The 24,320-nt window shown below is 49.1% G+C and overlaps 1 long non-coding RNA gene across 1 annotated transcript; it reads left to right on the top strand.

The window, feature by feature from the left end:
* The first annotated feature begins 635 nt into the window (after positions 1 to 635).
* Positions 636 to 19,779, top strand: LOC139256312 (uncharacterized). The gene is made up of 3 exons (XR_011592161.1): positions 636 to 1,171; positions 6,876 to 7,041; positions 18,856 to 19,779. It is a non-coding gene; the product is annotated as an uncharacterized lncRNA (long non-coding RNA).
* The last annotated feature ends 4,541 nt before the right edge of the window (positions 19,780 to 24,320 follow it).

The following is a 24,320-nucleotide window of genomic DNA, read 5'->3' as shown; positions in this document are numbered from 1 at the left end:
CTTCCCCCGGGAGAGCCCAGCCCCGACAACCCACCTCCCTCACTCTAAGTGACAGGCGCTCTGGCCAATCCCCTTCTCCAGGACTGCCCCGCTCCGGAAACCCGCCTCCCACACTCTGAGTGACAGGCGCTCCTACCAATCCGCATCCCCGGAGAGCCCCGCACGGGGCCGCCCCTGAGGCGCTGAAGTGGGTTGAGCGAGGCTCGCGCTCGGAGCTTGGTGGTTGGGTTTAAATGTTGAATGTTTAACGGGCGGTGACCTTTGCCCCTGGGTCCCACTCCAGGACATTGTGACGTATTTACTGAGGCTCCCAGAGCTCGGGCCTTACACTAAACCTCCATCAGATAAAGGTCCTCCAGCAGTCTGTTCCCGCTGGGCCGGGCCGCGCAGCACTGCCCCCCAGTCAGCAAGGTCCACGGCGTGGGCCCTGGACACCGGCCGGGGACCATTTCCCAAAACACGGGAGCCTCTTATCAACAAGGGCCGGCATTGACCACCAGATCCAACACCGCCCCCAGTGCGCCAGTGCAGCCTTCGGCCGCCTGAGGAAAAGAGTGTTCAAAGACCAGGCCCTCAAACCTACCCGCCCTCCTGTATGGCTCAGAGACATGGACCATATACAGCAGACACCTCAAGTCGCTGGAGAATTACCACCAATGATGTCTCCGCAAGATCCTACAAATCCCCTGGGAGGACAGATGCACCAACGTTAGCGTCCTCGACCAGGCCAACATCCCCAGCATCAAAGAACTGACCACACTCGATCAGCTCCGCTGGGCAGGCCACATTGTCCGCATGCCCCAGACATGAGACTCCTAAAGCAAGCGCTCTACTCGGAACTCCGTCACGGCAAACAAGCCGAAGGAGGGCAGAGGAAACATTACAAGGACACCCTTGAAGCCTCCCTGATAAAGTGCAACATCTCCACCGACACCTGGGAGACCCTGGCCGAAGACCACTCGAGGTGGAGAAAGTGCATCCGGGAGGGCGTTGAGCTCTTCGAATCTCAACGCCGCGAGTGTGAAGAGGTCAGGCGCAAGCAGCGGAAGGAACATGTGGTAAATCAGTGCCACCCACCCCTTCCTCCGACGAATATCTGTCACACCTGTGACAGGGTCTGTGGCTCTCGTATTGGACTGTTCAACCACTAAAGAACTCATATTTTAGGAGGGTAAGTAAGTCTCCCTTGATTCCGAGGGACTGCCTATGAAAAAAAAGAGGGATTGGCGGGACAATAACAACAACTTGTCTTTATATTGCGCCTTTATCACAGTAAAAGGTCCACAGGCACTTCACAGGAGGGTCACAGATTGTTTTGTCTATTCCGGGGTGGATCTGCGATTGTCACCGAATCGGCCTCCCACAATATCTACAGAATCCCGGGAATACCCGCAATCTCCCCAACAATGGTCTTTATCATCATCGGCGGTCCCTGGAACCAGGATGACTTGCTTCCACATGGGTTTGCAGTTGTTTCAATGAAGGAGCTGATATTCCAGTCCTGAACTCCAATTGAAGGGTGGAAGATGCCTGTGCCTGGTTTGTTTTAATTTGTGATTGACAGAGCTCGGCCTTTATCCAGCGGCAAGGGTTAACCAGGACAGCAGGAGACCTGCTCTGCTGCAAGGATCTAGTGCGCACACAGTGTGGGCAGGCCCGTGCTGCCCCTGGGCCCTCGGCTCTTCTGGGCCCCGTACCCTCATTCACCGCACCCCCGCCACGATTTCTCACCGTTCCTCCTCCACGATCTCTCACCGCTCATCCGCCCCGACCTTCCCGCTTCTCCGCTGTACCTGCACCCCGCCGATGTTCCTGCCCACGCACCAAACTGCGACCTGGGTTTTGATGATGTCATCCAGTCGCCCACCTTGAAGCTGTCGCACACTTGTAGCAGTTCACTCTGGAAGCTGCAGTGGTATGCTCTTTTATCCTCCTGACCCATGGTGGCTTTTTTTTCTTCAAAAATATACTTTATTCATATAAAATTTTCACAATACATTGGAAAATAGTTCAATACCTTGCGGTCAGCAATTCCATACAATTCATTTAGATGCTGACAGCAATTCCATACGATGCACTACCGTGCATTTCATTTCAGGGTACAGTTTAGTACAATCCGTAAATCACGTTACATGTAGTACTGTGCAAATAAGGGTATTACATGGAGCAGATAATAACAGGTTTACATTACATTCCAGGATACATTTCAATACCGATCACGAATCATGTTACATGTAGCACTATGCAGACGAAAGCAGTACACGGAACGGATGAGAATATGTCCTCTCGCAGGTCGGGATGACCCACAATGTTCCAGGACCCTCGCTGCTCTTTTATCCTCCCGACCTGTGGTGGTGTCCTCTCGCAGGTCAGGGTGGCCCACGATGAATGAATGCCCCGGTAATAGGTTGCCCTGATGGCGACGCTCAGATGTAATTATTTCTGTGGTGCCAACTTTAATATTCTCCTGAAAGTCCCACTGCAATCCAGTTCCAGTTCCATTGAGGGTGTAAAAGAAAAAATAGTCACCCGTGGCTAACTAAAGAAGTAAAGGACGGTATCCAATTAAAAACAAGGGCATACAACGTGGCCAAAACAAGTGGGAGGACAGAAGATTGGGAAGCTTTTATAAACTAGCAAAGAATGTCTAAAAAATCATGAAGAAAGGGAAGATAGACTATGAAAGTAAACTAGCACAAAATATAAAAACGGATAGCAAGAGTTTCTATAGGTATATAAAAAGGAAAAGATGGCTAAAGTAAATGTTGGTCTCTCAGAGGATGAGAACGGGAATTAATAATGGGGAACATGGAGATGGCAGAAACTCTAAACAAATATTTTGTATTAGTTTTTATGGTAGAGGACACAAACAATATTCCAACAGTGGACAGTCGAGGGAATATAGGGGGGGAGGAACTGATCACAATCACTAAGAAGTAAGATAATGGGACTAAAGGCGGGTAAATCCCCTGGACCTGATGGCTTGCATCCTATGGTCTTAAGAGAAGTAACAGCAGGGATAGTAGATGCATTGGTTATAATTTCACAAAATTCCCTGGATTCTGGGAGGTCCCAGCCGATTGGAAAATGGTAAATGTAATGCCCCTATTTAAAAAGGAGACAGACAAAAAGCAGGAAACTAGACCAGTTAGCCTAACATCTGTGGTTGGGAGTCCATTATTAAAGAAGAAGTAGCAGGATATTTGGAAAAGTATAATTCGGTCAGGCAGAGTCAGCATGGATTTATGAAGGGGAAGTCATGTTTGACAAATTTGCTGGAATTCTTTGAGGATGTAACGAACATGGTGGAAAAAAGGGAACCAGTGGATGTGGTGTATTTGGACTTCCAGAAGGCATTTGACAAGGTGCCATATAAAAGATTACTGTGCAAGATAAAAGTTCACGGGGTTGAGGGTAATAGATTAGCACGGATAAAGGATTGGCTAACTAACAGAAAACAGAGTTGGGATAAATGGGTGTCGCTGGGACCCAAACTATTTACAATCTATATTAACAACTTGGAAGAAAGGACCGAGTGTAACATAGCCAAGTTTGCTGATGATGCAAAGATGGGATAAAAAGCAATGTGTGGTGAGGAGGACACAAAATACCTGCAAAACGACATAGATAGGCTAAGTGAGTGGGCAAAAATTTGGCAGATGGAGTATAATGTTGGAAAGTGTGAGGTCATGCACTTTGGCAAAAAAAATCAAAGAGCAAGTTAAAATTTTAATGGAGGAAAATTGCAAAGTGCTGCAGTACAGCAGGACCTGGGGTTATTTGTGCATGAAGCACAAAAGTTTAATATTCAGGTACAGCAAGTGATCAGGAAGGCCAATGGTATCATGGTCTTTATTGCAAAGGGGATGGAGTATAAAAGCAGGGAAGTCTTGCTACAGTTTTACAGGGTATTGGTGAGACCACACCTGGAATACTGCCTTGATTTCCGTATTTACAAAAGGATATACTTGCTTTGGAGGCAGTTCGGAGAAGGTTCACTAGGTTGATTCCGGAGATGAGGTTGTTGACTTACGAGGAAAGGTTGAGTAGAATGGGCCTATACTCATTGGAATTCAGAAGAATGAGAGGTGATCTTATCGAAACGTATATGATTATGAGGGGGCTTGACAAGGTGGATGCAGAGAGGATGTTTCCACTGATAGGGGAGACTAGAACTTGGGGGCATAATCTTAGAATAAGGGGGCGCCCATTTAAAGCTGAGATGAGGAGAAATTTCTTCTCTCAGGGTTGTAAATCTGTGGAATTCGCTGCCTCAGAGAATTGTGGAAGCTGGGACATTGAATAAATTTAAGACAGCGGTAGACAGTTTCTTAACCGATAAGGGATTAAAGGGTTACGGGGAGCGGGCAGGAAAGTGGACCTGAGTCTATAATCAGATCAGCCATGATTGTATTAAATGGTGGAGCAGGCTCCAGGGGCCGTATGGCCTACTCATGCTCCTATTTCTTATGTTCTTATGTAAAAGGACGATGATAATCAGCTCTTGATGAATCAACTGACTCTGGCAGATATGGATGTGATCTTTAGGTTTGAGCTTCCCGTGTGCTAATCTTCTTCTTCTAATACCCTGTAAAAGGAGTTTACAAAAGTCATCACTGTAAGTACAGGATAGAACTTCAGAACATTCTCTCCTTCTTGTTCCTGTCCTGTGGGCCATGCAGCGCTGATACACCTGGGTAATCTGGGCCTGTCACTGATGATAAATCCCACAGCTCCCGTCCCACTGGACACACACATGACAACCAATGGGCCCATGGTTTTCCTGCTGCCAGGCTCGGAACTCAGCCATCCTGTGAGGTTTGTGCCCTGCCCTGGTGCCATGCTCAATACGCGGCCATCCTGTGGGGTTTGTGTCCTCCCCTTGTGCCAGGCTCAATATACGGCCATCCTGTGGGGTCGGTGCCCTTCCCTGGTGCCAGGCTCAGTACACGGCCATCCTGTGGGGTGGGTGCCCTCCCCTGGTGCCAGGCTCGGTATACACCATCCTGTAGGGTGGGTGCCCTCCCCTGGTGCCAGACTCGGTACACGGCTATCCTGTGGGGTGGGTGCCCTCCACTGGTGCCAGGCTTGGTATACACCATCCTGTGGGGTGGGTGCCCTCCCCTGGTGCCAGACTCGGTGCACGGCCAATCTGTGGGGTCTGTGTCCTCCCCGCCAGGCTACATGACGTCACACAGACTGCGTTGCCAGGTTACTGATGTCACACAGCTCACGTTGCTGGGGTTCTGATGTCACACACCCCTTCTTGCTGGGTTGATGACGTCACGCAGCTTGCGCTGCCGGATTGGTGATGTCACTGGCGCTGAGTGAGCGGCACCGCCTCCGACTGTGGGAGTGGGCGGGGGAAAAGGAAGATACTGGGCTGCGATTGGTGGACGGCCTGTCAATCAAGTCAATCAGCCAATTGCAGGGGCGGACAACGCCTCCCTGAGCGCGCCGTGAGGCGGCACTGCGCATGTCCAGGGAGCCCGGAGGCCGGCCGTTGGTGAAGTTAAACAAGATAGCGGAAAGTGAGCGGAGCTGAGTGTCCCGGGGGGAGAGGGGGCCGAGGGAGAGTGTCCCGGGGGGAGAGGGAGTCGAGGGAGAGTGTCCCGGGGGGTGAGGGAGAGTGTCCCGGGTTGTAGAGGGGGCCGAAGGAGAGTGTCCTGGGGGGAGAGGGGGCCCAGGGAAAGTGTCTCGGGGGGGAGCGGGGGCCGAGGGAGAGTGTCCCGGGGGGGAGAGAGGGCCGAGGGAGAGTGTCCCGGGGTAGAGAGGGGGCTGAGGGCGAGTGTCCTTGGAGACAGAGGGAGGGGGAGGCATGTGACACGGAATGGGGGGGGGGGAGAGAGACACTGGGTGGGAGAGAGAGAGAGATGGGGGAAGAGAGACAACGGAGGGTACGGGAGAGAGAGCGAGAGAACGGGGGCGGGTGGGTGGCAGATGTGAAGAGAGACATGGGGGGGGCGGGGGTAAGAGATATGGACACGCTCACACAGGCACACCCCCAGAATGACAGGGGAGGGAGGAGACTGACGTTTGCGGGGAGTGGGGAGGTCCGACAGGCGAGGGGGACAGAGTTGTGAGGGGGAGGGGGGAAGCGTTCCTGGGAAAGCTGAGGGACTTCGATAACCGTCCCCCTATCCCTCTCTTCTCCCTCTCCTCTCCCTCACCCCCATTCTTTTTCCCCTCCCCTGCTCCTACCCACCTCCTTGTCCCTACGCCCCCCGTCCCCGGGGGCCCAGTGAGATCAGACAATGTGTAACCCGGGGGGCCCAGTGAGATCAGACATTGTGTAACCCGGGGGCCCAGTGAGATCAGACAGTGTGTAACCCGGGGGCCCAGTGAGATCAGACAGTGTGTAACCCGGGGGCCCAGTGAGATCAGACAGTGTGTAACTCCGGGGCCCAGTGAGATCAGACAGTGTGTAACCCGGGGGCCCAGTGAGATCAGACAGTGTGTAACCCGGAGGCCCGGTGAGATCAGACAGTGTGTAACCCGGGGGCCCAGTGAGATCAGACAATGTGTAACCCGGAGGCCCAGTGAGATCAGACAGTGTGTAACCCGGGGGCCCAGTGAGATCAGACAGTGTGTAACCCGGGGGCCCGGTGAGATCAGACCGTGTGTAACCCGGGGGCCTGGTGAGATCAGACAGTGTGTAACCTGGGAGCCCAGTGAGATCAGTTAGTGTGTAACTTGGGGAGAATTCTGGTGATTTTCTCTAAGTCCAGACGGGTCGGACAGGGATCTGAGGAAAAGGATAAAATCAAACAGAAATACTGAACAGATATGTTTCTGAAACATTGGAAAAACACTTTACACTACATTCCACTTCACAACATTAATATTCTTCTAATTTTCTGCCCTGCCATAATTAGATCTCCCGGTGAATGGCGGAGTGATTGAGAAAGTTCCACAGCTGGAAGGAAACAGGGATTGTGGACTGAGAAACAACAGCAGGTGAACCAGCGCACGATTGTGAGAGCACCAACCAGTGAACCCCTTCCAATTGAAAGTGCTTCAATAGATCGACTGGGGAGAAAGGTAAGAGAAAGTGCCATTTACTCAGATACACACCGGTCCTGTAGACAGTACACACAGGTTACAAGGTAAGGCAGGAAATGAGACTTGGAGAGTCTGACCACCGAGCACAATTATCCAGCATGAGGCCGTGAAGTGAGATCACTTTCTGTCTCTAAACACAGTCTCAGTGAATCTTGTGTGTGTTTTAGAGTAAAGGGCTTTGATCTAAGTGGTGACTCCAGTTTGAGGCAGAGCCCAGCAGATGGACCGGTCTCTGTACATTAGGTGCGGCTACACTCACACCGACACCATCAGATCTCAATGTTCAAATATTTCCCATCTGGTGAGAAAGCCAATGGAAAGATTGAAGCGGAAGCACAGAGACAGTTCACTGATCACGATGCACAGACCCATCTGAAAGGCCAGCACGGCCTATCGTCCATAGAATCATTTATTCGTTCATGAACATTTAGAATTATAGGAACATATATTGATAACTACTAATATCGAAGCATTTCTGATTAATTGATCACTAGAGATATGTAGCATTCTAATATACTGAAACACAGATATGGAGAGTTGCAGTTTATTGATTGGCGTCGTACTTGTTCCCGAGATGAGCTTCTGAACCCATATTCCCTCAATCACCGAGTACACTTACTTCCACCTCCATAATATCGCCGGTCTCTACTTCTTCCTCAGCTCATCTGTTCAAACTCTCATCCATGCCTCTGTTACCGCTACATTGGATTATTCCAATGCTCTTCTGATCGGCCTCACACTCTCCGCAAACTTAAGCTCATCAAAAACACTCCTGCTCGTAATCCTTACTCAAGAACACAAGAAATAGCAGCAGGCGTAGGCCATACAACCCCTCCCGTCTACTCCACAATTCAGTAAGATCTCTATTCGACAGAGAATTTCAAAGATTCACAACTTTAGTGAAGAAATATCTCCTCATCTCAGTCTTAAATGGGCGATCTCTTCTAATACTAGGATCCCTACTTCGAGACTATCCAGACCTTGAATATTCGATGAAGAATTTTAAGTTTCAATGATATCACCTTCCATTCTAATAAACTCCAGAGAATATAGGCCTATTCTAATCAATCTGTCCTCAGCCCTCGCATCCCAACTTGTACCAATTTCCGTTCATCCATCACCCCTGAGCTCGCTGAACTACATTGGCTCCTGCTCCATCAATGCCTCAATTTCAAAATTCTTATCATTGTTTTGAAATCAGTCCAGGATCTTGCCCCTCCCTATTGCTGTAATCTCCTCCAGCCCTACAACCCTCAGAGATCTTTGCATTCCTTCAATTCTGGCCTCTTGAGCAGCCCCAATTTTCATCCCTCCAATATTGGTGGCCGTACCTTCAGCTGCCGAGGCTATAAGCTCTGGAATTTACTCCCTAAATCTCTCGATCTTTATAATATTCCTTAATACCTACTCTTTTGAACAAGCTTTTAGTCACCTGTGCTAATATTTCCTTATGTGACTGGGTGTCAAATTTTGTTTGATAAAGTTCCTGTGAAGTGCCTTGGGACATTTTACTATGTTTAAGGCACGTTATAAATACAATTTGTTGCTGATAACTGAAGATATTTTGAATTGTAATGACTCTGGGGTACAGTTTCCTCTGGCACTGACTCTCACTGGGGTACAGTTTCCTCTGGCACTGACTCTCACTGGGGTACAGTTTCCTCTGGCACTGACTTTCACTGGGATACAGTTACCTCTGGCACTGACTCTCACTGGGATACAGTTCCCTCTGGCACTGACTCTCTCTGGGGTACAGTTTCCACTGGCACTCTGGGGTACCGTTTCCTCTGACACTGTCTGACTGGGGTACAGTTTCTTCTGGGACTGATTCTCACTGGTGTACAGTTTGCTCTGGCACTGATTCTCACTGGGGTACAGTTTCCTCTAGCACTAGCTCTCACTGGGTTACAGGTTCCTCTGGCACTGACTCTCACTGGGGTACAGTTTCCTCTGGCACTAGCTCTCACTGGGGTACAGTTTCCTCTGACACTAGCTCTCACTGGGTTACAGCTTCCTCTGGCATTGGCTCTCACTGGGGTACAGTTTCCTTTGGCACTAGCTCTCACTGGGTTACAGTTTCCTCTGGCACTGTCTCAATGGGGCACAGTTTGATCTGGCACTGATTCTCACTGGGGTACAGTTTCCTTTGGCACTAGCTCTCACTGGGTTACAGTTTCCTCTGGCACTGTCTCAATGGGGCACAGTTTGATCTGGCACTGATTCTCACTGTGGTACAGTTTTCTCTGGCACTAGCTCTCACTGGGGTACAGTTTGCTCTGACACTGACTCTCACTGGGGTACAGTTTGCTCTGACACTGACTCTCACTGGGGTACAGTTTCCTCTTGCACTGATTCTCATGGGTAAAATTTCCTCTGGCACTAGCTCTCACTAGGGTACAGTTTCCTTTGGCACTGACTCTCACTAGGGTACAGTTTCCTTTGGCACTGACCCTCACTGGGGTACAGTTTCCTCTGGCATTGACTCTCACTGGGGTACAGTTTCCTCTGACACAGATTTACTGTGTATCTAATTCGTGCTGCCCCTGCCCCGGGAGTGCTTGATGGGACAGTTTAGAGGGAGCTTTAACCTGAAACTGATCAGGAGCTGCGGGTGGAAAGTTTTCAGTGCAGTGACAGATCGTACTGCTGCTGAATTTTAATTGATAAGCTGCCAGCAGCGCAGTTGGGAAGGACACTGAAGTTTGCCCTGCAGCAGTGTGGAGGGAACTTTACTCTGTATCAAATCATACTCTACCTAGTCTGTGGGAATTTAGTGTGAATTTGAAAGCAATTGCTAGGGTAGATAGAGAGAAATTGATTCTGCTGTGGTGGTTGTCTAGGACGAGGGGACATAATCATAAAATCAGAGCCAGGTCATTCAGGAGAGATGTTCGGAAACACTTCTTCACTCAATGGATGGTTGAAGTGTAGAACTTCCCACAATAAACAATCGATGCTCGCCCATTGAATAATTCTGGGCCAGTTGTGATTTCTGCCCAATGACCCGTTGCTTGTTCCCTTGGATTGGATCTTTATTTATTCCCTATGGGTTCATTTCAGTTTCACTACTGGACCCACCACTCAAAGCACTTTGTCTAATCTGCCCCTTGGAATGAGCAGACTCCTCCCTCATCTTCCACACTGCACCAGCTCTCCTCCTCTTTCTCCCTTGGTTGTGTTCCACACTCTGGGCCTTGGGGCTTTCCCTGGAGATTCTCAGTATGAACAGGGAAAGTGTGTTGAGACAGGATGTCCCAGCTCTCCACCTTTAAAGGGACAAGGAGAGGATCTGCTGGGCTGAATGGCCCTGCTTTATGACATCACTGCAGTGCCTAGCAACCAACCTCCCTGAGCCCTGCTCGTTATGGGCTGGCAGTGTCTGATGGGACAGTGTAGAGAGAGAAAGACTTGGATTTATTTGCCGCATTTCACGACCACCGGACCTCTCAAAGCACTTTACAGCCAATGAAGTACTTGGGATTGTCGTCACTGTTGTAATAAGGGAGATTTACTCTGTATCTAACCCCGTGCTCTACCTGCCCTGGAGTGTTTGATGGGATAATGTAGAGGGAGCTTTACTCTGTATCTAACCCCGTGCTGTACCTGCCCTCGGAGTGTTTGATGGGACAGTGTAGAGGGAGCTTTACTCTGCATCTAACCCCGTGCTGTACCTGCCCTGGGAGTGTTTGATGGGACAGTGTAGAGGGAGCTTTACTCTGTATCTAACCCATGCTGCACCTGCCCCGGGAGTGTTTGATGGGACAGTGTAGAGTGAGCTTTACGCTGTATCTAACCCCGTGCTGTTCCTGCCCTGGGAGTGTTTGATGGGATAATGTCGACTGAGATTTACTGTGTACAGAACCTGTGCTCACCTAGCAAGTTGAGAAGAGGATGCAAATAATCTACAAAGGGATATAGATAGGCTAAGTGAGTGGGCAAAACTTTGGCAGATGGAGTATAATGTGGGAAAATGTGAGCTTATCCACTTTGGTAGGAGAAATAAAAAAGCAAATTACTATTTAAATGGGGAGAGATTACAAAATGCCATGTACAGCGGGATCTGGGGGTCCTTGTACAGGACACACAAAAATTTAGCATGCAGTTACTGCAATTAGTTAGGAAGGCAAATGGAATGTTGGCCTTTATTGCAAGGGAGATGGAGTATAAAAGTAGGGAAATCCTGCTGCAACTGTATATAGCATTGGTAAGACCACACCTGGAGTACTGCGCACAGTTTTGGTCTCCTTATTTAAGGAAGGATACACTTGCACTGGAGGCAGTTCAGAGTAGGTTCATGAGGTTGATTGCTGAGATGAAAGTTTGAGCAGGTTGGGCCTATACTCCTTGGGGTTTAGAAGACTTGGAGGTGATCTTTTTGAAAGGTATAAGATTCTGAGGGGGCTTGATGGGTAGATGCAGGGAGGATGTTTCCCTCCATGGGGGAATTTAGAACTAGGGGGCGTAGTTTCAGAATAAGGGATCGCTCATTTAAAACCAAAATCAGTAGGCATTTCTTCTGAGGGTTCTGAATCTTTGGAATTTGCTACCTCAGAGCTGTGGCGGCTGGGTCATTGAATATATTTACGGTGGAGATCGACAGATTTTTCAATGATAAGGGAGTCAAGGATTATGGGGCGCAGGCGGGGAAGTGGAGTTGAGGCCTGGATCCGATCAGCCGTGATCTTATTGAATGGCGGAGCAGGTTCGAGGGACCAAATGATCTACTCCTGCTCCTATTTCTTATGTTCCATATGCTGCCCTGGGAGTGTTTGATGGGACAGTGTAGAGGGAGATTTGATCTGTATCTAACCCATGCTGTACCTGCCCTGGGAGTGTTTGATGGGACAATGTACAGGGAGCTTTATGCTGCATCCAACCCATGCTGTACCTGACCTTGGAGTCTCTGATAGGACAGTGTAGGTGGAGGTTTACTCTGTATCTAATCCATGCTGCACTTGTCCTGGGAGTGTTTCCTTAGACAGTGTACATAGGAACATACGGCCCCTGGAGCCTGCTCCGCCATTCAATAAGATCATGGCTGATCTGATCATGGACTCCGCTCCACTTCCAGGCTCGCCCCCCATAACCCCTTATCATTTAAAAAATTGTCTATTTCTGTCTTAAATTTACTCAATGTGCTAGCTTCCACAGCTCTCTGAGGCAGCTAATTCCACAGATTTACAACCCTCTGAGAAAATAAATTTCTCCTCATCTCTGTTTTAAATGGGCGGCCCCTTATTCTAAGATCATGACCTCTAGTTCTAGTCTCCCCCATCAGTGCAAACATTCTCTCTGCATCCACCTTGTCGAGTCCCATCATAATCTTATACGTTTCGATAAGATCGCCTCTCATTCTTCTGAATTCCAATGCGTAGAGGCCCAACCTACTCAACCTTTCCTCATAAGTAAGCCCCCTCATCCCCGGAATCCACCTAGTGAACTTCTCTGAACTGTCTCCAAAACAAGTATATCCTTTCGTAAATATGGAAACTAAAACTGCACACAGTATTCCAGGTGTGGCCTCATCAAAACCTTGAATAGCTGTAGCAAGACTTCCCTGCTTTTATACTCCATCCCCTTTGCAATAAAGGCCAAGATACCATTGGCCTTCCTGATCACTTGCTGTACCTGAATACTATCCTTTTGTGTTTCATGCACAAGTACCCCCAGGTCCCGCTGTACTGCGGCACTTAGCAATCTTTCTCCATTTAAATAATAACTTGCTCTTTGATTTTTTTTTTCTGCCAAAGTGCATGACCTCACACTTTCTAACATGATATCCATCTGCCAAATTTTTGCCCACTCACTTAGCCTGTCTATATCCTTCTGCAGATTTTTTGTGTCCTCCTCACACATTGCTTTTTCTCCCATCTTTGTATCGTCAGCAAACTTGGCTACGTTACACTCGATCCCTTCTTCCAAGTCATTGATAAAGATTGTAAATAGTTGGGGACCCAGCACTGATCCTTGCAGCATCCACTAGTTACTGGTTGCCAACCAGAGAATGAACCATTTATCTGGACACTCTGTTAGTTAGCCAATCCTTTATCCATGCTAATATATTACCCCCAATACTGTGAACTTTTATCTTGTGCAGTAACCTTTTATGTGGCACCTTGACAAATGCCTTCTTAAAGTCCAAATACCCCACATCCACTGGTTCCCCTTTATCCACCCTGTTCGTTACATCCTCAAAGAATTCCAGCAAATTTGTCAAAATGACTTCCCCTTCATAAATCCATGCTGATTCTACCTGGCTGAATTTTGCTTTTGCAAATGTCCTGCTACTGCTTCTTTAATAATGGACTCCAACATTTTCCCAACCACAGACGTTAGGCTAACTGGTCTATAGTTTCCTGATTTTTGTCTGCCTCCTTTTTTAAATAGGGGCGTTACATTTGCAGTTTTCCAATCTGCTGGGACCTCCCCAGAATCCAGGGCATTTTGGTAAATTACAACTAATGCATCCACTATCCCTGTTGATACTTCTCTTAAGACCCTAGGATGCAAGCCATCAGGTCCAGGGGATTTATCTGCCTTTCGTTCCATTAACCTCCTTAGTGATTGTGATTGTGTTAAGTTCCTCCCCCCCATATAGCCCTTGACTATCCACTGTTGGAATATTGTTAGTGTCCTCTAACGTAAAGACTGATACAAAATATTTGTTTAGAGTTTCTGCCGTCTCCATGTCCTCGTTACTAATTCCCCGGTCTCATCCTCTGAGACCAACATTTACTTTAGCCACTCTTGTTTCCTTTTTATATACCGATAGAAACTCTTGCTATTTGTTTTTATATTTCGTGCTAGTTTACTTTCATAGTCTATCTTCCCTCTCTTAATCATTGTTTTAGTCATTGTTTGCTGGCTTTTAAAAGCTTCCCAGTCTTCTGTCCTCCCAGTAGTTTTGGCCACTTTGTATGCCCTTGTTTTTAATTGGATACCATCCTTTATTTCTTTAGTTAGCAATGATGGCTATCTTTTCTCTCTCACCCTTTCCTCCTCACTGGAATATATTTTTCTTGAGAGCTGTGAAATATCTCCTTAAATGTACACCAGTGTTCATCAACCATCCTGCACTTTAATCTATTTTCCCAGTCCACTTTACCCAACTCTGCCCTCATACCTTCATAGTCTCCTTTATTTAAGCTTAGTACGCTGGTTAGTGATCCAACTTTCTCACCCTGCATCTGAATTTGAAATTCAATCATGCTGTGATCACTCATTCCGAGGGGATCCTTTACTAGGAGATTGTTTATTAATCCTGTCTCATTACACAGGACAAGATCTAAGATAGCCTTCCCCCTGGTTGGTTCCGTTACATATTTTTCAAGGAACCCGGCCCTTATGCACTCTATGAACTCTTCTTCAAGGCTACCCTGACCAATTTGATTTGTCCAATCAATATGGAGGTTAAAATCACCCATGATTATTGCTGTTCCCTTTTTACAAGCCCCCCCTATTTCCTGGTTTACGCTCCAACCAACAGAGTTGCTACTGTTAGGAAGCTTATAGACTACACCCACCAGTGACTTTTCCCCTTATTCCTTATCTCCACCCAAACTGTTTCAACATTCTTATCATTTGAGCCAATATCGTTTTTCACTATTGCAGTGATTCCATCCTTTATCAATAGAGTTACCTCACCTCCTTTTCCTTTCTGTCTGTCCTTTCAGATTGTCAAGTACCGCTGAATATTTAATTCCCAGTCCTGGTCTCTTTGCAACCACGTCTCTGTAATGGCTATCAGATCATACCCATTTGTATCTATTTCTGCCGTCAGCTCATCTATTTTGTTACAAATGCTACGTGCATTGAGACAAAGAGCCTTTAAGTTTGTTTTTTTACCCTTATTTCCTGCTTGTTTCCTCTCTCCTTCAAATTCACTTTCTTTATTTTTGCTTTCTAATTCCAGCTTTACTCCCCTCCCTACTGAATCTATTGTCAGGTTCCCATCCCCCTGCCAAGCTAGTTTAAACCCTCCCCAACAACACGAGCAAACCCCCCCGCCCCATGAGGATATTGGTCCCAGCTCTGTTGAGGTGCAACCCGTCTGGTTTGTACAGGTCCCACCTCTCCCAGAAGCGGTCTCAGTGTGTCAGGAATCTAAAGCCCTCCCGCACCATCTCTCCAGCCACACATTCATCTGCTCTATCCTCCTATTTCTCTACTCACTAGCTCGTGGCACCAGGAGTAATCCGGAGATTACTACCTTTTGAGGTCCTGCTTTTTAATCCCTCTCCTAGCTCCCTAAACTCTGCCTGCGGGAGAGGGGTGGGAGCAGAAACAGAGAGTATGGAATTGAACACAGCGAGAGTTAGCGCCTTAAGGGAAGGGGCAGATGGGAGGAAGGGGTACCAGTGAGTGTAGAACTGAACCCAGCCAGAGTCAGCACCTTCAGGGGAGGAGAGGGAGGGGAACCAGTGAGTGTGGAACTGAACCCAGCCAGAGTCAGCACCTTCACGGGAGAGGAACCAGTGAGTGTAGAACTGAACCCAGCCAGAGTCAGCACCTTCACGGGAGGGGAACCAGTGGGTGTCGAAGTGAACCCAGCCAGAGTCAGCACCTTCAGGGAGGAGAGGGAGGGGAACCAGTCAGTGTAGAACTGAACCCAGCCAGAGTCAGCACCTTCAGGGAGGAGAGGGAGGGGAACCAGTCAGTGTAGAACTGAACCCAGCCAGATTCAGCACCTTCAAGGGAGGAGAGGGAGGGGAACCAGTCAGTGTAGAACTGAACCCAGCCAGAGTCAGCACCTTCAGGGAGGAGAGGGAGGGGAACCAGTCAGTGTAGAACTGAACCCAGTCAGTGTCAGCTTCTTTTAGGAGAGGGAGGGAAACCAGTGAAAGCAGAACTGAAACCAGATAGAGTCAGCACCTTCAGGGGAGGAGAGGAGAGGAGAGGGGAGGCAGTTCATAGAAGATTCACGAGGTGGATTCCAGAGATGAGGGGGTTCTTATGAGGAAATGTTGAGGAGGTTGGCGGCAATATATTAGCATGGAAAGAGGATTGGCTAACTAACAGAAAACAGAGAGACGGGATAAATGGTTAATTCTCGGTTTGGCAATCAGTAACTAGTGGGTTGCCGCAGGGATCAGTGCTGGGACCCCAACTATTTACAATCTATATTAACGACTTGGAAGAAGGGACAGACTGTAACGTAGCCAAGTTTTCTGACGATACAAAGATGGGTGGAAAAGCAGTGTGAGAGAACACACGAAATCTGCACAAGGACAGACAGGCTAACTGAGTGACCAAAAATTTGTCAGATGGAGTATAATGTTGGAAAGTGCGAGGTCACGCACTTTGGTAGAAAAAAATCAAAGAGCAAGTTATTATTTAAATGGAGAAAGATTGCAAAGTGCCGCATTACAGTGGGACCTGGGGGTACTTGTGCATGAAACACAAAAGAATGGTATGCAGGTTCAGCAAGTGATCAGGAAGGCCAATGGAATCTTGCCCTTTATTGCAAAGGGGATGGAGTATAAAAGCTGGGAAGTTTTGCTACAGCTATATAGTGGTATTGGTGAGGCCACGCCTGGAATACTGCGTGCAGTTTTGGTTTCCATCTTTACGAAAGGATATACTTGCTTTGGAGGCAGTTCAGAGAAGATTCACTAAGTTGATTCCGGGGATTATGACGTGACTTATGAGGTAAGGTTGAGTAGGTTGGGCCTCCACTTTTTGGAATTCAGAAGAATGAGATGTTATCTTATCGAAACCTAAAAGATTACGAGAGGGCTTGACAAGGTGGATGCAGAGAGGATGTTTCCACTGATGGGGGAGACTAGAACTGGAGGCCATGATCTTAGAATAAGGGGCCGCCCATTTAAAACAGAGATGAGGAGGAATTTCTTCTCTCAGGGTTGTGAATCTGTGGAATTTGCTGCCTCAGAGAGCTGTGGAAGCTGGGACATTGAATAAATTTAAGACAGAAATAGACAGTTTTTTAAACGATAAGGGGTTATGGGAAGCGGGCGAGAAAGTAGAGCTGAGTCCATGATGGGATCAGCCATGATCTTATTGAATGGCAGAGCAGGCTCGAGGGGCCGTACGGCCTACTCCTGTTCCTATTTCTTATGTTCTTCCCTGCCCGCTCCCTATAATCCCTTATCCCCTTATCGTTTAGAAACTGAGCCATTGTGAGGAGGGCCCAGTGACCCTGCTGGAAAATGCACGTGTGAGGCCTCAGGTGAGGACAGTGGAATAGCCTGTGACATTCACTGTCGAGGTTCATACATGGATATTGGGCACATGGGTCACATATTGGAGAGAAACTGATGTGTACAACTGAACCCATCCAGAGTCGGCACCTTCAGGGGAGGGAGAGGGAGGGGAACCAGTGAGTGTAGAACTGAACCCAGCCAGAGTCCACTCCCTTAGAAGAAGGAAGTGTACCAGTGAGTGTATTTCTTAGCCCAGCCAGAATTGGTGGTGAAAACTGGGAGCGGAGGAGAAACAGTCTAGAAATGTGTGATAGGTTTGGATTTCAACAAAGCAGGAGGGAAAATGTGTTGGACAGGGATTTGCAGCTTTGGAAGAACAAGAGAGGAAAGAATGTTCCATGTAAACTAGGGGCCAAGTTTCGACTGACCCATAGAACGGCGCACCTCCGAGAGTTCCGCCGACTTTCTAGAAGGAAAAGCGCGCCTAGTACTTGCCTCGGGATTCTCCACGATGATCAGGCCTGCTTTGGACTGGGCGCAGCGCAGCAGAAGCAGTAGGGGGCGGAGCTACAGCCCTGTGCCGAAGAGTGCCGGCAGCTGCGCACGCAGTAGCTCCTGGCCCTCCCAGCGCGTCGTGGCTCCGGGCGACCCTACCCCCGGCCGAGTGGCCCAGCCCAGGCCAAGTGGCCTGCCTGCCTCACCGTCCCTCGCCTCGCCGCTGCCCAACCTCGGGCCTCGCCTCACCGCACCTCACCTCGCCTCACAGTCCCTCGCCTCGCTGCTGCTCGACCTCGGGCCTCGCCTCGCCGCCACTGCTCTTGCCTCAAGACCTACTCGACGGCCCGCCCAAACACCACCTCTGCGATGGGGCCACCCGACCAGCTCTTCGCTGGGCCCCCCCTCCCACCTCCTCGGCGGTGGGCACGTCCGAATCCTTCACCGGCGACGGGCCCCGCCCGAACTCTTCCCCTTGAAAATGTCATCAGTCAGGCAGGCACGGCTGAGTGTGTGGCTGTGTGCTGCTGGAGGGCTCCCGGTCCTCCCGAACAGATAGGTGTTGCAGTAGGTGAGGTAGGAACTTTAAATTTTTTATTTATTGCTTTTTTAATTTATTTTTTAATTTTTATTATTTATTGATTGATTTATTGATCATGTATTATTGATGATGGTTCTTTAATTTTAAGTGAAGTGTTTAATGCTTTGTAAAATCCTCCAACTTCCCTCAAACTTTCCTTGCCCCCCCTTCCCCCCCTCCAATTTCTTGCTACCTGCGCCTGATTTCTAAAGTGTCCACAAGGTTTTTCTGAGTGTACCAAAGTGGACACTTACTCAGGCCCAAATTAGTTTGGAGTAACTTTTCGATGTCTAAACTTGCTTAAATGGCCAAAACAGGCATAAGTGGCTGGTAACGCCCCTTTTGGGGAAAAAAACTGAACTAAAAAGAAACTGAACTAACTGACTGAAACTGGAGCAAACTAAATGTGGAGAATTGCAATTTCTAGGATACTCCAAAAAAAACTAGTTGCTCCAAGAAAATAGGAGCAACTCCTGTTGAAACTAGGCCCCTAGATGTGCCTATTCTGAATTTCTGTCTTGCACTGACAGTGATGAGTTTTATTATCTCCTTTTACAGCGTATTCGAAGGGGAGATTTTCAGACAGGAAACACAAACCAAACATCGCATCAAGATCTCACGGAGCAGGACTTGAATATCATCGGCCTTTGAAAGTGGAAGGAGAAATGTTTGTCTGTTCTGTCTGGGAAAAGATTTCAAATATCAGTGTGACTGGAAAAGCACCGAGACACACACCCGAGTGAGTGTTCCAGTGCACTGCCTGTGGAAAGAGTTACACAACCTAAAAAAACATCGCACCATTCACAGCGTGGAGAAACTGTAAATGTGTTGCGTGCGTGGGCGAGGCTTCAACTGATCATCCAACCATGGAGAGTCACAAGGATACCCCCACCATGGAGAAACTGTGGGAATGTGGTGACTGTAGGAAGGTATTCAGATCACCATCTGAGCTGGAAATTCATCGACGCAGTCACACTGGGGAGAGGCCGTTCACATGCCCCGTGTGTGGGAAGGGATTCACTCAGTCATCCAACCTGCTGACACACCAGCGAGTTCACACTGGGGAGAGGCCGTTCACCTGCTCTGAGTGGAGGAAGGGATTCACTACATCATCGCACCTGCTGACACCAGCGAGTTCACCCTCCTGACACACCAACGCGTTCACACGGGGGAGCAGCCATTCACCTGCTCTGAGTGTGGGAAGGGATTCGTTCGGTCATCCCACCTGCTGAGACACCAGCGAGTTCACAAGTGCCTGCAGAGGTTGGAATCTGCTGTTATTGCTGCTGTTAATCACATCCCGACTGAACCATGTTCATTCTGACAGTTGGGGTTTGTTTCTGCTGATGTTAATAACCCTATAACTGGACTGGACTTTAATATTCTGGATATATTGCTGATTGTGTTCTTGGGGCTGCAGTGTCCATGTGTGTTATCTTTCCCCTTAATTCAGCGACTCACAACAGAAATTCAGTTTGCAATAAAATTACGATCTTTTACTTTAATTCTAAAATGATCTTTGGTACAAAATCTAAAATAGTGTGTGAAAGTTTCCACTGAATACAATCTCCAATTAGAAAGAGCTTGCTGACAATTCTTACTGACTTGCACATTACACACAGTGGCCCCTCCATTATCCACCAGAAAGAAGGAGAATGGGAATTGGTGGGGAATCAGTGTCTCCAAATGTTGCCCCTCCCCTCTGGTGTAGCAATCCCCTCGGCACGGAACTGGAGATAACTCCAGACCAAAACTGTACGCAGTACTCCAGGTGTGGTCTTACCAACGTCCTGTACAGTTGTAGCAGGACTTCCCTACTTTTATACTCCATCCCCCTTGCCAGCATTCTATTTGCCTTCCTGATTATTTGCTGTATCTGCATGCTAACTTTTTGAGTTTCATGTACAAGAACCCCCAGATCCCTCTGTACTACAACATTTTGTAATCGATCACCATTTAAATAATAATTTGCTGTTTTATTTTTTCTGCCAAAGGGGATAACCTGATATTTTACTGCATTATAGTCCATCTGCCAGATTTTTGCCCGCTCATTGAGCCTATCTATATCCCTTTGTAGATTCTTTGCGTCCTCCTCACAACTTGTTTTCCCACCCATCTTTGTATCATCAGCAAATTTGGCTACGTTACACTTGGTCCCTTCATCAAGTCATTAATATCAATTGTAAATAGTTGAGGCCCCAGCACTGATCCCTGCGGCATCCTAAAAATTACAGTTTGTCAACCTGAAAATGACCCATTTGTCCCGACTCTCTGTTTTCTGTTCGTTAGCCAATCCTCTATCCATGCTAATATATTACCCCCAACCCCGTGAGCTCTTAGCTTGTGCAGTAACCTTTTGTATTAGCAACCCCCCAGGGAGGATAATGGTACAGGCCCTGTTGAGGTGTGACCTTATCCGGCTTGTACAGTCCCCACCCCCTCAGGAATCTGGCTGTTCACACACTTCCCTCAGAATGTCCTGCAGCCTCTCAGTGACATCCTTGACCCTGGCACCAGGAAGACAACCTACCATCTTGGAGTTATGTCAGCGGCCGCAGAAAGGCCTGTCTGGCCCCTTTCAATATTGCCTTCCTGACCTTGCACCAAGCCCACACCCCCCCTCCCCCTCCCCTATACAGTTGAGCCACCCATGTTGCCTTGGACTTGGCTCTGGCTGTACTGCCTGAGGAACCACAGTATAGAGAGTGAGATGCACTCGAGGTCTCCTGCACTACCTGCCTGGTCCTCCATGTCTGTCTGACAGTTTCCCATTCCTTCTCTGCCTGCACACTCTTATGCTGCGAGTTGCCGATCCCTTGAAAGGTGCTATCCACGTAGCTCTCAGCCTCGCGGTTGCGGTGACGCACTCTGCTGCTCAAGCTCTGAAACCCGGAGCTCGAGCTCCTCCAGATGACGACACTTGTTGCGCACGTGGTTGATCAGGACACGAGAAGCGTGGTTGCTCCACAACAGGGTTTCATCTGTTTAAACAGAAACAACTAAACTGTGTTATTTCCTGAAATAATCCCTGCTGTCTGTCCTGAATCAATTAATGTCACTACCAAATGCTGCAATGTTTCCTCCACCTCACAGGGTTCCATCTGTTTAAAGCCACAACAGAAAGGTCCAGTAGCCTCCTGCAGTTTGAGAGAAACCAGCTTTAACAGTGGGGCAGAGTTTTAACCAATGAGGCAGATCCGTGCTCAGCCCTGCCCACTGGGGGGGGGGGGGGTTGTGCAAGCCCCACCCCTCACACACTCTGATTGGTTGGATGACCAACCGCCTGCCCGGTCCTCCAGCCACGCTCCCGCTCTTCCTATTGGTTGGGAGCTGCCATCAATCAGCTGGGCAGTGTGAGCAGAGCATGCGCGGTGGGTGAGGCAGGGGATGAGAGATGAGCGGTGGGAGAGGTCTGGTTAATAAAGAACGCGCTTATTTGTACTGCAAAAATGGCCACCATGCGCCACCCTTTGTCTATGATTGGTCTCCATGGAGGATAAGCCACACCCTGAAGTTTCACTGGAATGTGTAACTGAACAGCCCATCCCAAGGTCGCAGTGATTTTGCAAATTGTAACTTGATCCACTTTGACTTCCTGAAGCAAAACAGGACAGAGCTCCCCAGAAGTCAGCAAGGACCAGCCAAAGTGTCTTTCCCCAGTCCCAGTGCATTCCTCCCCCAGCCGAACTGCCTTACCCAGTCCCAGTCTATGCCCCTCCCCCCAGCCGAGTGTCTTACCCCAGTCCCAGTGCATGCCTCCCCCAGCCAAATTGCCTTACTCCAGTCCCAGTGCAACCCTCCCCCAGCTAAAGTGCCTTACCCCAGTCACAGTGCATGCCTCCCCCAGCCGAAGTGCCTTACTCCAGTCCCAATGCAGGCCACCCCAGCCAAAGTGCCTTACGCCAGTCCCAGTATATGCCTCCCCCAACTGAAAGGCCTTACCCTAGTCCCAATATATGCCTCCGCAAGCCAAAGTGCCTTATCCCTGTCCATGCCTCCCCCAGCCAAAGTGCCTTACTCCAGTCCCAATGCATGCCTCCCCCAGCCACTGTGCCTTACCCCAGTCCCAGTACATCACTCTCCCAGCTGAAGTGCCTTACCCCAGTCCCAGTGCATGCCTCCCCCAGCCGAAGTGCCTTACCCCAGTCCAAGAGCATGCCTCCCCCAGCCCGAAGTGCCATACCCCAGTCACAGTGCATGCCTCCCCCAGCTGAAGTGCCGTACCCCAGTCCCAGTGCATGCCTCCCCCAGCCGAAGTGCCGTACCCCAGTCCCAGTACATCCCTCCCCCAGCTGAAGTTCCTTATCCCAGTCCCAGTGCATGCCTCCCCCAGCTGAAGTGCCTTACCCCAATCCAACAACATGCCTCCCCCAGCCAAAGTGCCTCACCTCAGTCCCAGTGCATGCCTCCCCCAGCCAAAGTGCCTTACCCCAGTCCAAGAGCATGCCTCCCCAGTCCTGCTTCTCGGCACCACCTGCAAGGAATGATTCGGTCTTGGAGGCGAGGGTGGGGGGACTTGACATAAAGATTATAAGAAATACGAGCAGGAGCAGGCCATACGGCCCCTCAAGCCTGCTCCATCATTTAATACGATCATGGCTGATTCGATCAGCGATTCAGGTCCACTTCCCTGCCCCCTCCCCATAACCCCTTATCGGTTAAGAAACTGTCTATGTCTGTCTTAAATTTATTCAATGACCCAGCTTCCACAGCTCTCTGGGGGGGTTTGTCGCCTGTCAGTCCGAAAAGTGTAGAACAAATAGTTCCCTGGGTTAATAAACCCTGGGGGAGGCAGGCTTCACACAGCCTGAGTGCGGGCCGAGGCCCGAGAGATAACACTCCGCACCATCCGCTTCACACACCCGGGCTCGGCCCCAGGCCCTGAAGCACAGCACGCAGGCTCTGTGTTTGCCCCCCGGTTCCAGGCCCGCTCAGTGAGCGCCCAGGGGAGCGGGCTCAGCGGTCGCCATCTTGGTCAGGGTGGAGGGGGAAGTGGACGCAGCGGCCGCCTTCTTGGTCAGGGCGGGGGAGCGGGCTCAGCGGCCGCCATCTTGGTCAGGGCAGGTCTCGCGGTGCATGCATAGCCCTTTGTGCAAAGACAAAGGGTGGGCGGGGCTTCAGGGTGTCTGTCAGTTTGATTGGTCACATGTTTGTGCCCAGGTCAGTGGCCCCAGAAAGGGAACCTTCTTGTGCTGATAGTCGTCTGGTGACCTGGGCCTGGGTTCACCCTATTAGGCTGGCCCAGGCTCACCCTATTGGACCAGCACAGGCTCAGCCTATCGGGCCAGTAAAAAAGGCCCAATGACCAGCAGAGAAAATCAGCAGCTGATTGATTTTATCCTCACTCTGCGCACAGAGGATGCAGAACTGAACCCAACCATGTAAGCTGGAAATGATGAACATCATCGGCCTTTGAATGTGGAAGGAGCAATGTTTGTCTATTCTGTCTGTGGGAAAATATTTCAAATATCAGTATGACTGGCAAAGCACCGAGACACACACACATCCGAGTGAGAGTGTTCCAGTGCACTGCCTGTGGAAAGAACTTTAATCAGTTACACAGCCTGATAAACATCGCACTATTCACAGCGGGGAAAAACTACATGTATTCTGTGTGTGGACGCAACTTCAACTGATCGTCCAACGTGGAGAAATACAAGGACGCCTGCACCATGGGGAAGCTGTGGGAATGTGGGGACTATGGGAAGGGATTCAGTTCCCAGTCTGATCTAGAAATTCATCGTCGCAGTCACATCAGAGAGAGGCCATTCACCTGCTCCATGTGTCAGCAGGGTTTCACTGAGTCATCCGATCTGCTGAAACTCCAGCGAGTTCACACTGGGAAGTGTGGGAAGGGATTAACTCAGTCATCTGAATTGCAAGTTCACAAGTGACTGCGGGGGTTGAGTTCTACTGTTATTACTGCTGGTAATCGCATCCTGACTGCATGATGTTCGTTCTGTCAGTTGGGATTTGTTTCTGCTGATCTTAATAACCCCTAAAACTGGGCTGGAGTTTAATAT

Source organism: Pristiophorus japonicus, unplaced genomic scaffold, assembly GCF_044704955.1.
Source record: "Pristiophorus japonicus isolate sPriJap1 unplaced genomic scaffold, sPriJap1.hap1 HAP1_SCAFFOLD_709, whole genome shotgun sequence".
NCBI classification, from domain to species: Eukaryota; Metazoa; Chordata; class Chondrichthyes; family Pristiophoridae; genus Pristiophorus; species Pristiophorus japonicus.
This window is presented reverse-complemented; position numbering and strand designations above follow the sequence as displayed.